The sequence below is a fragment of the Calidris pugnax genome, unplaced genomic scaffold (genome assembly GCF_001431845.1).
Source record: "Calidris pugnax isolate Ruff unplaced genomic scaffold, ASM143184v1 scaffold1, whole genome shotgun sequence".
NCBI lineage: Eukaryota > Metazoa > Chordata > Aves > Charadriiformes > Scolopacidae > Calidris > Calidris pugnax.
The window spans coordinates 3,630,162-3,640,531 of NW_015090800.1; the positions used below are offsets into that span (position 1 = coordinate 3,630,162).

The following is a 10,370-nucleotide window of genomic DNA, read 5'->3' on the forward strand; positions in this document are numbered from 1 at the left end:
CTGCCTTACAGCGCCTCGCAGCCCGCACCGAACACCGCCCGCTCTCCCCACAGCCGCCGCCGCCGCGCCGGGAGAGGGGCGGGGCTCCCCCACGACTTAATGAGGCCACGGCGTCCCCGCGCCCGCGAAGCTGGGGGGAGCCGATTGGCTGGCGCAGAGGATGAGCACCGCCTTCAGCCAATGAGGCCGCGCCTGGGGGTGGAGCGGCGCGGTGCCTTAGGGGCGCGCTGGGAACCCAGCCCGAGCTCCCTCCGCATATCCCCCCGCAACCCCGGCCTCGGTTCCCGGTGGAACCTGCGGGGCTCCCGGTGCTGTGTCCCCCCCCTCCCTCCCCCGCGGCGGCAACGCTCACCGGAGAGACGGGGTCACGCCACCCGAGGCAGCCGAGCCTCTGGCTTCTCCCAGAAGCACCCCCAGGGCATCCTCACCCGCATCCTCACCCACCGCCCGGGCCGGGTATTCCCCTCCGCCGCCCCCAGGGAAGAAGAGGAGGAGGAGGAGGAGGAGGAAGAAGGGTGGCCCCGGTGGCCTGGGCTGCCATCCAGCACCCCCTCCCTCATCGCCAGGAGGGGGGGAAACGGCACTGGGCCAGGCAGACCTCACGCCCTCACTTCTTTTCTTTTTTTTTTCTCTGGCTTTAAGGACTTTTTTTTTGGTTTGGGTGAGAAGCAAGGTCTTATTACTCTTATTACTCATAATGAAATCAGCAGAAAAAAAAAATAAATATATATAACTCATAATGAAATCAGCAGAAAAAAAAAAAAAAATATATAGAAGTGAGTCTAGGAACTTAATGATCACGCTAGCTACCCTCCTGCCCACGGGCTGTCATTCCCACTCAAAGTAATCAAAACCAAGTGGACGGAGCATTGTCCAGGCCAGAAGGGACCTCCAAAGGTCATCTAGTCCGACCTCCCTGCAGTCAGCAGGGACACCCCAACTAGAAATGAAGGGGTGTTGGGGGGAAGGTGGTGTCCTTTCCTGCTTCTATCACCATAGCTCGGCTTTTATACACACTCACGTTCACTTTTTATTCTCTAAATGCTTACCCTTCACCAGCCACAACGTCAAGTCGAAAGGGCCACGAAATGAACTTGTACCAAATGTGCTCTGCCACCCTCTCTAGAAGGGAGAGGGAGAGATGATCTTTCATTTTTAACAGGTTAAAATGACACCGCATGAAAATGAAAGATGGGGGATTCAGATTTTGATAGGGAAAAGCAACACAAGGAAATTTAAGAAAATCTGGGGCAGAGGTGTTCAAATAATGGGCCGGTCTTTTTTCAGCGGTGCCCAGAGATAGGACAAGAGGAAATGGGCACAAACTTGAATATAAGAAGTTCCACCTAAACATGAGGAGGAACTTCTTTCCTGTGAGGGTGGCAGAGCACTAGAAGAGGCTGCCCAGAGAGGTGGTGGAGTCTCCTTCTCTGGAGACATTCAAACCCCTCCTGGACACGTTCCTGTGCAACCTGCTCTGGGTGGGCCTGCTCTGGCAGGGGGGGTTGGACTAGATGATCTCCAGAGGTCCCTTCCAACCCCGTGTGATCCTGTGATTCTGTAATGTTGCTAAAGTGCTGTGAGGAGAAAGGGTGTTTAGTTTTGTACTTCTAGGGTCAGATCCTAACCTGTCAGTGGGAAAGAAGGACCAGGCAGACGAAACACTGCTTCACTAAGCTCTCAGGGTGGCCCAGCACTAAATATGCTAAGTGGTAAGGGTGGCCAGGCTGCCAGTGAGCAGCACCCTACGTCTCTTCAGTGCTTACTGTGCCAACTTTGTCCCTCATTTGTTTGGGAAGCTCTGGCAAGCATTCAGCATCTCAGGGAGAACTTTGTTCAGTGCTTTTCCTAAAAAAAAAAGAACTATGCCTGACCCCAGTACAGAACTGCAACAAAATCTGCTGCTAATGCAAAGTATTTCCACTGGATGTGAACTGCACTTATAGTTACATACATAATGCTTTTCATCTCACCCACTGACTTTAATGTTAACAATTACCTCTGGTCTCTGTCAACCTTGTCTAAGCCAGCACTTACAGTATAAAGCCAGTCCAGCCCACGTAATCTTAAATTCACCGTACCAGAAGAGTTTGATTCGCCACCCACCACCTCAAACTGGTGAACGTTCCCACATGACACTGCCTGATCCCACACCCGGGATCACCCTGCCTCCAGTCAGATCAAACCTGTCTCCTCCTGTGGGCACATCACAGGCAAACTGGTTGATTGACTTTGCAAGGAAAAGAACCGAAGCTCTTAGGGACAGAAAGAAAAATATCTATTCTTGAGTTTCAGCACTATGTATTGGCTGTATTCAATCATTAAGAATTCAATTAACAGAAAGAAATATTGTATGCCAATATGCAGTCATAACTACAAGTGAGGAGAGAGCAACCCATGCCACAAACCAGGACCTCCATGGCCATTAAATACGGATTTCTTATCTCCATTAGTCTTTGAACAAGACCGTGTCATTAGCATGGCAAAACCAGCCTAATGACTTTGATTCACGTTTCAAACTACACAAGGACAGAAGAGTCACAGCCATATCCCTGCGCAGGACTCGTTGCAGACAGCTCCACTCATTTGGCAGCTATTATCTCTCAGACCAGCTGGGCTGTGTTTTTCAGGGTCTCTGCTCTGGAGCCCTTCCAGGCGGCAGCGTTTAGCTGGAATGTGTATGGCAGAAGCAGTTCAGGAAACTCACAAACACACAAACTTCCGCAGGGGCACCAGTGCAACTGCACCACGCTGAAGGAAGGCCTGGAGCTGAGTGAGGCAGAAAACAGAAGAGAACAGAACTGGAAAGAAATAGGCCAATTAATGATTGATGAAAACTGTAGCAAACAGGAACCTTCTTCACTGATTATGCCCCTGGTACTTTTTTCATAGAATAGTTACTTTGTTCAAAGCTAGATCAAGGCTTTGCCACAGAGCACTGCAGACTTACCCATTGTAAATTCCAAAAGACCCTGAGCTCTTTGTTTAGAACTATTTGATATATGATCTATCTTCATTAATAATTTAAGCTTCAAAAGAAACTTCCGTGATCAAACCCTCACACCCTTTAATAACTCTGAAACCTTCTCTCTAAAACTTCCTCCTGGGTGTTTTTCTGCTGCATGAACTTGTGCCTTCCCTCCTAGACCCTCCCTACTCCTTTCCACCTTCGGTTGGTGCCAGCAGCGTGCCCCTTCCCTCTCCCACCCCAATGTGTGCCCAAGGAATCTTCAGCCTTTTCCTGGATGCCAGCCTATTCAGGCCATTTTCAACACTTGATAGTTTTTCCTCTACAAAAGTCCTAGATCCTGTCTTTTTTCTGTCTGCTCCCCATGCTATTGTTGCCTCACGTTCCTCTGTAATTTTTTCTGATGGTCCACTTTCATTCAAGACCAAATGTGTATTGAGAAACAACACACTATGCAGAGAGATGAACGTTTCCCCAAAAGGACTCAGAACTGTTAGATGGTAAAATCACTCTGGCTACGTCCACCTCCTTGCCCATCACCCCCCCAACATACTGGTTCTCTCTTATAAACTAAACACAAGCTTTATTTCTTGCAAGAAATCACCTGCAAAGTGGACAGGGGTCTGGGAAGCCCACACTGTGTATTAACCTTCCTGTAAGCAGGTCAGAGCTACCCAGGATGGACACCTTCCCTTAGAACACCACGTCATCTTACCCATCCGTGCCTTCAGTTTCCTTATCTATTCTTTTTACACCTCTGCTGGCTCAAGTTTTTCTGGTTTAAAAAGACCGCTTTATTCACAGATTTTTCAATCAGCTTCATTTTTCCCTCCCAGGAAGACTGCAAATCCCCAAGACATCAATATCATATTTTCACCCAAGCCTATCCTCTAAAGCCACTTGTTTAGCTGAACCCAAGCAAACTTATGTGTATTCATGGACTGGAAGCTGTTTGCGTTGCCCCTGAGACCACAGCCACAGCTCACATACAGTGCTGCAGAGTCCTGGTGGCCCAAAGTCCTTCACAGATCTCTAAACACCAGATTCTGGTCTATAACACAAAGAAAAGAAAGCCTTCTCCATCGGAGCTCAAAGAGCACGTAGCAGGCTATGAGGCACTACTCCTACTTCTGTCTTTTTGTTAGAGCCACTCACCGTGTCTTGCATTAACCAGACAACATTTTCTTGGCTCGAGCACGCCTGTGCGTGGGGAATTTTTCATCACACACCTACCCCTATTTGCCAAGATATCACACCACCACGTCTTAAAACAAGCCTATTATTACCTAAAACTTGGGGGTGCACCTGACAGAGCAGCGAGGCGTACATTGCACACCAGTTAGTCACCCAGTTACAGTTTAAGCTCCTCAGCAAAGGGGAGTCTTTTTCACCTTTTGTTTTACTACTGCCTAATACAACGCTGCTTTCATATGTAAATACAGTGGAGCTTTCATCCTATTTGGGTACGAAGGCAATATATAACTTCATGCATCTGAGTTGATTCTCTTTATGTCAAAACCAGAAGGATAAGTCCATCTGGGAGGCAAATGGAGCATTCTGCTTTTTTTTTACTCTAACTCCATTGCTTGGGCAGGGAATCTGTTCAAATAAAAAGAGAAGTGAGTGTGTAAGCACTTAAACTAACCCTGCATTTGTCATCAGAATCATAGCTTTAGTTTTTAAGTAAATGCAGAAGTTTTTCTGAATCATTAAGTATTGAATAAATGATTGAGAAAGAGGAAGAAAATACATGAAAGCATTAATTATATGGAAAACAGATGGATGGAAAAAGTGTATCCCAAACCCAAGGTGGGAACCAAATTTCTTACGTAATCCCTATGGCTAGTTACTGGTAAGGTTATTCTGAAGTAAAACATGACTTCTGTCTGTTCATCTGAAATATTAACTGAAAAAATTATTTCATTTCTGCACATCCCACGCTGAAAACGTGCACATGGGAAAAACGTTACATTCTCTATCTCCTCAAAGCCCTCACATGGATATCTTCAAATAAAAACCTTATCCCAACAGGTGCCCAGATGCTACAGGAAAGTGTGTGGAACACAATGTTCTGAAGGAGCCCTCATGGATACAGTTCAAATTCCCCAAAACAGCTCTAGAAGAAGTTGTACAGGGTCCCAATGGTTGGGAAAACAAAATTCTTTCACATAACCCAAAGTTTCCCCATTTCAGGAGCAAGAAACACAATTTGAAGATCTACAAACTTCACTTCTAAATTTTGTGGGTTTAGAGTGGCTTACGTTGCAGGATTTGGTTTGGGGCTTTTCACTGCTTTCTAGTCACAATATTGTACAAATTAACTTATTGTAGCAGTATCAAAAGCAAAGAAAATCCTGTGATGAATCTGCCATTTTTTTTGCCCGTGATAAACAAAGTGCTGCAGACATCAGACGTCAGTAAGAAACTGTCTGGGAAGAGATAATTTAAAAGGGCCTCCAAGAAAAGAAAGCAGCAGGGTGGTGTCTAGTCAAGGCACGATAAGTTAGTTAAAAAACAGACTGGATCGTGCTGATATTAGAGCATGGTAACAGCACGTAGGAATCTGGGCAAATATAACAAAATATAACCAAAATGGGAACTCCAATGTAGAGAAGGGGGGAGAACAACAAACATACACAACAAACACACAAGACATAATCAAGTTTGCTCGTACTACTGTCTTTCTAGAAAAAATTAATAGTTCACCTTAAAAAAGCTACTTAAAAGTTTTTTACTTCTATGGTACAATGAACACCAGGTTAAATAAGAACTTGCTGATTGTGTACAAAACTATCCCTGTCTGTCTTAATGATGTTTGTTTTCTCACAAACACTCTACAAACCACAAAGATTTGTCTTGTGCTTCCTAAGCTTCTTTCCATGGTATGTGACTCTCTTGCACCATAACAGTTTACAAAACAAGCCCGACTGATGTTTAGTTTGGTTTTGAATGGAGCACAAAAATAAATTTCCTATACCAAAAATCTGTCCTATGTGTCATGATTTGATAATATAAGGGAAGGACTGAGTCACACTGTTCTTGTACTTTAACTTCTCAGAATTCAGTGGGGTTGCTCCTGACATTAAAAAGCAATAAAATCAGGCCTCTCTTTTACAGGATTGTTTCCCAGGAAACTTTAGGAGTTGAGGTGCTAAATAAATAGCTGTGCTTCACAAGTTAATTCATGCTCCCCCCTCCCCTCCCACTTCTTTAAGGAAAAAGGAGCATGAGTAGAAAGGCAAACAGGACTAATAAATCATGCATGGATGGGGAGTTAGGATATTCAACTTCCCAGAATTTTCCAAGTCTAATTTTCATCTCACATCTGTTTTACTCACATGGAAATCCATCCATTTAAATAATTTCATGCCTGACTTCCAGTGTTGGGATTTTTTTTTTTTATTCAGAATTAGTCTATTCCTCTCTATTTTCATCAGATCTAGCTGTTCACAGAAGAACCTGGAAAAATATTTCGCCTGTAATTCAGCATATTCTTACTATATTGCAAAAAAAGACACTTTTCTTCCCAGAGACACGAGGCACTATCCAACATTTAGCATTTTGAATAGGTCAAGTCCTTGTTTAAACACCAGCACTGCTGTCGTTACTCTTCCCTGCAGAAGTCTGCATCTACAACATACCAAATAAGTAACTGAGTCATGATCAGTTCAACGGATCCATGAGAAGAAAACCTGGGTAGTGTGGTTCTGCACTTCTTAAGAAGGCATTTGCAGAAGTAACCTATATCTGGTAACAAACTATGTCTCTTTTTTTTCTTGGGTGGTTTTTACTTTGGGGGGGGGTGTATAATACCTCTAGAAAGATAGCATAAAACGAGGCCCATGCTGTTTGACCAAGGTATCTTGCCTTCCAAAGAAACAGGTGCTTACAAACTTTAGACATGAAGAAGCCACTTTATCTGGTCATCTCTTATGGGGACAGTTGGGAGCACACACAGGCCAAAATAATTTTCCTGGCTTCTGCAGCAACCCACACCTGGCCACCATCTTCTCCCAGCCCCTCAGGTTACAGTCATGTTCTGGTTACAGGACAAGCGGGAGTCCCCAGACAACATAATATCTGGAAGCATCCTGCCAGAACAATTTCCAGCTCATGGCCTCCTCCCTGCATGCCCTGAGTTACTTCTGGAAATGGTAGATGCTGAGAGTGCAGAAACCCATTTGACCTACCCTACAGCAAACCTGGAGCCCACAGCAAAATAACTGCAGATCCATGGATTAGTAAAGGACAATAAGCCAAACTTTTGTGGGAAACACTGGACGTTCCACATCGCCCTTAAATGTTCATATTGCCCACGGGTCCTGCCATTTGACAGGAGAAAGACCACATGAGGTTCTGCTCTCATATTCACAAAAAACCTGAGTAACTCAGTCAGCTAAAACAATCCAGCTCCTCTGTTGTGTATGAGTTCAGGTTATAAAGCAATTTCTATTGAGCTCTAATTGCACAGATTCCACAGTGCTATTTTTCATGTTGTTCCTAATCAAGATGAACTCATTGGTTTTACTGCGTGCTTCATTTTCTTTTGTTTGTCAAACATGAGGAGAATATTTTCAACACTTCTGTGTTTCACAAATGGAAAACATATCTCTTCCTCCACTCTTAAGGCATTTGAAGCACCCCTTTTCTTGTCAAAACTAGGCACGGCTGACTGCTGCAACTTGAAATGGAGCATAAAAATATTTTGCCACGGGGACAAGAGCCTCCACTTGGCAAGAAAAACAGCAAACTGTTCTCAAAAGTGATGAGAAAACAGAGATTTGGAAACCCTACAGTCTGCACACATGAGAGAAGAAAATCTTGTTCCTGTGAAAACCATGCCTAACAATGGAACTGGACAAGAATGTAGGTCTGGGATGAGCAAATTTTCCATGTGTAGATGAGCTGGTTTTGGAGGCTGGCCATGGTGTCCTTCCTATTTAAGTTAAGTTCCTTGTCCCCTCGTTACAAAGCCCATTCTTCCACAGAAACAACTGAGAAGGTATGGGCTTTGTCAGTGCCTGCTCTTTTGCTCTCTGCTTTGTCGGTGTACCTGCTCTTTTCATGGGGCTTAACCTGGAGAAAATGAAGCAAAGTATTTGCCAATCCCACATTAATCCAGCTCTCCAGCGTATGATCAGAAGGTTTCTTTTTCCAAGCTTGAGAAAAGACACAAAAGACACTGACATACTTCTGCTTCCACAGAAACCAGTCCTGGCCTGCGCAAAGAAGTCGCAGTTTAATTAAACCAGTTCAAAAACTGATGCTGTTAAATTAATGCTAAGTCTGTGGGAGGATAGATGTTATTTTGATGAAGAGAACTTTGTGCTGTTTTAACTGAAGTGGTGAGGAAAGGATTTAAGCTAAGGCAATATACAGTGTACTTCAACTGATACGTGTCCAAAAAAGGCATTTGCATCAACATAATGAAACAGCGCAAGATTTTCATGTAGACAAGACTCAGAAGAAAATGTTACCATATTATATTTTGGGAATACTGTGAACATGCCTTGTTTTGCCTTTGTCTGCTGTCAACACCTCCTCCACTGCCTCCAGGGGTCTGCTCCCCACTGCCTGACAGTTTTATTAACTATCTCTTCCTGCCTTATTTGCCCTCAGGTACCAACTTGTTGGCAAGTTACACTTCTCTCTATCACCAAACCACTCCATTTGATGTAGCTCTCAAAACTGTAGCTTCCTGCAGTTCTGCTGAGTTAAAAGGTTCCTCTTTAGGTTGAAGAGTTCCTCTTCAAAAGAGTTCCTCTTCAAACTCAAGCTGAGGTTCCACAGGCTTTCCCCTATTTCCTCTATTTGTAACAGTAATGGTTACTACAGCTTCAGAGCCAGACTGGCTGAGGTGTCCTCAGAAATCAAAATATATTGCTTCAGGCTTCTTGTGTGTCCAATGCTGTGGAAATGTCAGAATGCGACTACTCCTTCAGGGAAGCCCAGCTCTCTCCAGAAGGTGACACAATGACAGAGCAGAAGTATAAAAAAGGCCATAAAGTGTTTTTAGCAGCTCTGTTTTCTTAGCCTGGCATGATATCCCAGCTCCTGTTCCATCGCTTGAGCCTACCAGTTTATGCTACAGAGTGGGGAAAGTGCTTGGAAAAGGTCAGTTCTTCCTGTTGCTGTTCTTGCTTCCTTCCCCCAGATGCCAGCACGCTCAGGCCAAGGCTGGGATGCAGATCCTGAGGAATTTTGGCTCCCCCATTGCACCCCAGCCACCACCACGGCTGGATCATGAGCTTTAGGAGGGGAACACAGGGGATCTCTGGTGATGAAGCACTAGGAGACACGACGAAATCGTGACATGCAGCCATTCTGAGGCCATCAGGGCCAACATACAAAATAGGTCAGACAGAGTTTGGTATTAGACTGGCTGAATGAAGAGAGCTGGCACTTGGCAGACATTTTAACAAAAGTCTTGCTCCGATGCTGTTGAATCGATGGCAAATCTCCCAATGAAAGTAGCCTCTGGCCACAGATGTGTAGTTAACAACCCAACTCTGTACATAGTGCTTCCTACCAGCTGCAGACAGCCCACGGTCCCCATCCACTGCTGCAGTCAAAAACGAGCTGGAGGTGCTGAGCACATTGAAGTGCTACCGGTCAGAGTAAATCCAAACTTGCTAAATTTTAGACAGTCTTTCTGTTTCCCCTGGGATATACAACATGCTGTAAGTAAGTGCTCGGTTAACAGAAGGGATAAAACAGATTTGATTTCTCTCCCCACGCATAAAAATGCTTAAAAGCAAAGTTTTGGAACATCTTTGAGAGAGAGCGGTGAGTTGAGGCAGGAAAAGTGGTTTCCTACACTTAGTGCAGAGGACAACAGAGAAAAGGAAATTGTGCCTTTAATTTAAGATTCAGACAATTCAGAAAATTGGTATGTCAGTGATAATTGCTAATTTCCTCAGATTGTATCTTTTGAGTAACCTACAAGAAAATTTTCATGCCTATTTATTTATTGCAAATGTAAGCCACCTTCTTTTTTTTTTTTTATTCTTATCCTTTTTAGGAAAAGAGACGAAGGAAGAAAGATTTCCACCTTCTCATTGTTACAAAATCTAAGGAATGCAACACGCAACTCAGTCTGATGAGCCATTATTGAAGAAATTCAAACGATCACACACAAGTTTAACTCTGCCCCCGTGTGTGCAAACATTAAAACACATCCTCCCACCCACTACCTGGAGCCCGCTCTGGTTTTGTGCAAAAGGTTGTATAGTTTGTATAATTAGCTAATTATACACGAGATCCATGATGACCATGTAGCTAGAGGACACCTTTTCCCTTCTACACTTACATTTCTCTCTCTGCATTATGAAACTCTCCTTTCTGAATGCACTGGCCACTAAGAAACAAGCAATAGAGATATGCCTGTTGCCTGTACTCATCA

General features: G+C 44.3%; 1 protein-coding gene across 2 annotated transcripts in view; it reads right to left on the reverse strand.

The window, feature by feature from the left end:
• BPGM (bisphosphoglycerate mutase) overlaps window positions 1-10,370 on the reverse strand; it is a 67,962-nt gene that overhangs the window by 15,627 nt on the left and 41,965 nt on the right. Inside the window, exon 1 of one of the 2 annotated variants that reach the window (XM_014937326.1) lies at window positions 10-66. The exons of the other annotated variant lie outside the window; for it this stretch is intronic. The gene's annotated coding sequence lies outside the window, so the exon portion shown is untranslated. Of the gene's footprint in view, window positions 1-9; window positions 67-10,370 lie in introns of those variants that run through there. 2 annotated transcript variants of the gene reach the window in all.